This window comes from Sebastes umbrosus, chromosome 1 (assembly GCF_015220745.1).
Source record: "Sebastes umbrosus isolate fSebUmb1 chromosome 1, fSebUmb1.pri, whole genome shotgun sequence".
Lineage (NCBI taxonomy): Eukaryota > Metazoa > Chordata > Actinopteri > Perciformes > Sebastidae > Sebastes > Sebastes umbrosus.
In genome coordinates this window covers 23332055-23337206 of record NC_051269.1, presented here as the reverse complement: position 1 = coordinate 23337206, position 5152 = coordinate 23332055, and positions in this window count along the sequence as shown.

Here is a 5152-nt window from a genome sequence, read left to right as displayed (position 1 = left end):
TTTTTTCATAGTTTTCTTTTTGTTGTTGTTTAGTTGTTTTTTTTTTTATTGTCAACCTTTTTATATGTAAAATTATTTCATTTAGTTTCTGATCTTCATGTTTGGTTTGTTTAGCCTTTTCTTTTTTATCGATAATGTTTCATTTTAGATTGTTCATCTTGATTCCTGCTGCAGTGCCTGTTTGGAGCGCGTGCCCGTTGCTTGGCCCCCAGATGTGCTGAAAATCCTATCAAGCCGTTAACTCTTTATATAGGGCACCTGTTGCTTGTGTGAAAGTGAATGAATATCATACAGAAATGTTTCCGACGCCCTCTGGTGTTAAGCAAGGTGATATTTTATCACCAACATTATTTGCTGTTTTTATTAATGATCTGGCAAGAGAGATAAAGCAGCTGGGGAAAGGGGTTTTATGTGGCCGTGTACTTGTGAACATTCTTCTTTATGCTGATGATATTATTTTACTGTTAAGAGAATGAGGAAGATTTACAAGCAATGCTGACATGTGTTGATGGATGGTGTAAAAAGTGGAGATTTTATATCAATAAAAAAACAAAACATAAATTGTGCACTTTGGAAAACCAGGTAGAGAAAGGAGTAGATTTCAGTTTTGCGTTGGTGAGAAACAACTTGAGTTAACAGATAAATAGAAGTATCTTGGCTTTTTCTTAGATGATTGTATGTCTTTTTTACGTGGTGCATCAGTTCTAGCAGAGTCAGAGCATTGGGGGGGTTTATAGATAAAACTAAAATGATGAGCGATATGGGTTATTCTACATATTCCAAACTGTATCAAACATGTGTTTGTCCTGTCTGTCCTGACTTTGCCAATATTGTGAACTAAATGAGGTTGAGAACGAAATTCATTTTATCATATTTTGTCCTTTGTATCATGATTTACGACAAATATTATTTAACAAATGTTCATGTTCCTGTTTTAGATTTGATAGGTACGGAGACTGGAGCCTTAATTGAATATCTTTTTGATAATATTTTTGCATTTGCTGAATTTCTTTCTAAAGCATGGGACAGGAGAAGAAAAGCAACATACAATAGATACATTCCTCCGACTCTGATGCCTTTTTTTGTCATGATTGGATGTGTGTATGTGTCTTGTGCTTAGGCGGCTGTGATTGTATATCTGTGACTGTTTATTTGTTGTGTTTTCATTGTGGGATGTATCCTGGAGCATTATTTGTGGGAGGTTCACGTGTGCGATTATGTCTGGATGATGTTTAATTTTCTGTTTGGATGATGCTGGTGTATTGTGCTGTTAGATGATGGTGGTCTAACATGCTGTGATGTTTGTTTGTTTTGTTGTTTGTTAATGTGTCTAAATAATCCCATGAGATGGATTATGTAAATGACCAGACATGAAAATAAATTATTCAGTCATTCATTCATTCTGCACATGTGTCATACCCAATAGCTCAAGACCGTGTCCCAGCCTCTTTAAATAAGCCTTGGCCTAACCTTAACTATCTCACAAAAGTTTCGCAACTTGGGGGTTACCTTCTAGACAAAACCAAAATTTTACAAAGCTACAAACTGGAACTAAAAGATAACTGACACCACAGTATAAAAGTGACGCAAAAGCTCGAGACACAGGCTGAGACAGGGAGGCTGAAGACTATCAGATGAAAGCATCTCCTTTATTAATATTCCTTAATTTCCCTGAATGAATCATATCAAACGACTGCCTGGAACTGAATTTGAACATATTGTTTTTACTTCATACTGTATAATCCACAAATGATGTGAAGCGATGGCATTACTTAGGGTAACACTTCATTTTACAGGTCTGCAAATTTCATGGTAATTAGGTGATAATTAGCAAATAACCGTTGGAGTTACTGCCAAATTACCCCAATATTGACCTCAAAATTCATCGAAAATTACTTTATTATATACATTATTTAATAATATATTTCACTATTTTCCAATAGCTCGTAATTTATTCAATATATTTCCAGGAAAATAATACAAAGTTAATTAATATGCTTTATTTCCATGTCTGCTGGTAAATAGATAATAATTAGCAAATAACTTCTTTGAAATTTCTTTAAAATCTCCCTGAATCATGACATTAGCTACCAGGTTACATTTGTGTAATCAATAAGTCACACAATTGTGAGATTTGTGTCTGATCAGAAGTGTCTTCTATTAGTTTTGGTTTTCCACCTCCGATGAAGAGCAGCATACAGCCGCTTCTCAAGCCTAAGGGCCCTATTTTAACCTTTATGTGCTATTGTAGCATATCATTATTAAATAATGTTTATAATAAAGTAATTTTTGATAGATTTTGAGGTAAATTTTGGGGTAATTTAGCAGTAATTCCAAAGAAATTTCACATAGATTACTTGCTAATTATCACCCATATACCAGGAAATTTGCAGACCTGTAAAATGACGTGCTACCGACTTTAGTTTAACATCTTTAATTTCAGCAGGTAAACTGCAGTCTGGAGGTCTTTTTAAATGTTGTGTAATGAGGAGAAGAACCTGCAGCAGGACTTCTTTTGATGATGTTTTATCACCATCTGCTGATCAAAGTGTGTTCAACTGAACAGGATTAAAATATCTGTATAATAATTGTTACATGTTCAATTCATATTTATATAATTTGATGAACATTTCACCAGAAGTGTTTAACTTCAATCATATTATTATTCTCAATATTATTATTATTAATAAGGTTTTATTTTTTTATCTGGTGCTTAATTTAATTTATTTTGCATATATACTAATCCATATATAAACACATTCCAAATATACTGTAACTACTATGAAACTTTGATTTGGATAATCAGAAAACAGCACTATTGGTTTTGCATTACATTACATTTATGCACACTGGTTTAATAGCTTTCTAAATGTGATGTTTTATTATCTGCATATGGGTCTATATTTTTCTACTCATAACTGTTCTTGTCTTTCTTTGATATTCTTGTGCTGCTGTAAAGCTAAATTTCCCTCCTGGGATCAATATACTGTATTGTCTTTACTTAGTATTAATATTATTTAACATGTATATCAGATTACAGCTGACTTTTAGTTCATTAAAGATTCTTCTGAAAACATCACTTTTTCATAAGTCTGTTTTTATTTCATATTTTTTCTGAATGACACTTTTATTCATAATGTCTCTTTTCACAACAGCTGCGTTGTCACTAGTCAGCGCCCCCCTCCATCCTCAGACAATAACAATAAAGGAGAAAAATACCTTCATGAAACAAAAACAGACTTTTGAAAAAGATTATTAAAATAAATAATTCTGTAATTAAAAGAAAATGAGCTCCAATAAAACTTGGAATGATGAAATAACAATGAGTTTAGTTTGAATATTATGTTAAATATTGATGGATTTAACTCCAAAGGAAGTTCAGTGACATTTTCTCCTCCGATGTGAGCTTTTCAATAATCTGTTCACAGAGCTTTTCCCTGTTAAAAGTTTTTTGTTAAGTTTGTCCTCATCCGATGAGAGGGTCGTACTGTAAAGGACAGAGGGTGTCATATCCTGTACAGATTGTAAAGCCCCCTGAGGCAAATTTGTCATTTGTGATATTGGACTATACAAATAAAACTGACTTGACTTTTCAATCATCTTTTCACAGAGCTGATCAGAGAGTTTCTTTGTCTTCATGTTGGAGGTTTTGTAAAAAAGTTACAGGTGCATTTATACCTAAATCACCCTTCACCAACTACAGGTGATCTCCATTTAACTGATGATGTGATTTCTAAAACCACTCGGCTGCACCAGTGATGATTCAGGATTTATGTTTCACAGAGGTGGAGGAAGTACTCTGATCTTTTACTTAGGTAAAAGTAGTAATACCACACTGTAGAAATACTCTGTTACAAGTAAAAGCCTTTATTCAACTTTACTTCAGGAAAAATACAAAAGTATTAGCATCAAAATATACTTAAAGTACCAAAAGTACTCATTATGCAGAATGGCCCATTTCAGAATAATATATAGTATATTACTGGTTTAAAATTATTGGTGCAGCTGGTAAAGGTGAAGCTCATTTTTTTTACTTTATTCTATAGTCAATATCAAATATACTCGTCTAGTCTAGAAAATGATAGACATGTTTATTTGATTTCTAAAGTGTTTTATATAAAAACCAAGCAGCTCATAAACAGAGTTAAAAACGAGAAGATGTTTGGGCCAACAAAAAAAATAAGAAGTTCGGAGTGTTATTTTTCTCCATAGGCTTAGGTTGCCACTTCCTAAAGATGCTGATATAAAACCACGGTTCTAACTCACACAGGCCGGCCTCTACTGGACTCTATGGGTAATCCTCCAATCACCAGCATGAATTCACCCACTGAAAATTTGCATAAGCGTAGCCAGCCAATCAGGAAGCGCCTACCCGAATGTGCGGACCCCACAGTATATAAAGGTAGCACACGTCTGCTATCTTTTTTCTTTTCAGCGAACGGCGATTTGCCCACTGACTGCTCATCTCCACGGATAGAGTTGCTGCTTCAAGAACCTCTTCAGGGCCCGTCATGTCCCGGCCTGATCGCCGGGATGGATCTTTACGACGCCTGCTTCGAGTGCCTCAGCGCAGACCATGCAGAGAGCAAAGTCCAGCAGCCACCAGCCTTCTGAGCGCTGCCCAAGATTCGACACCAGCAGCGGTAGGATCACTTCTGACGCTTCGATGTGACGTTTTGTTGCAATGAGAGCGAGCCGGAGCTCGAGAACGACGCCGTTGAAGTCCTCGCTGCCTTCAGTCATCCCTGAGACACCAGCTTCATCTGCCGATGACGACAATATGTCATCGGTGTTCAGGTACATCAGCATCCCGCGGAAGCCCACCGCCAACATCTCTCCGCCAGGACTTCCCCTAGTGATGACTTTGGTTTTTGTCTCTCTAGTGAAAACATAAGTCATCATCCCCCTCAGATGACGGCGGCCCAGCCCTGGAACCATCACTGAGTTCTGGGGGGCTCTGTCTCAGGAGGTGTGATAGGCGCGTTGCAAACTCTGGGCCATCCTCTTCAAGCACAGCTCCTGAGAGGGACAAGCTGAGGAGGGCTGGACTGTCTGTATAGGTTGTCCAGACCATCCAGGCGGCAAGAGCCGGATCCACCATTGCCTGTTACTAGGCATAGTGGCCAGGGTTCCAACGCTACTCCAGGAAAGT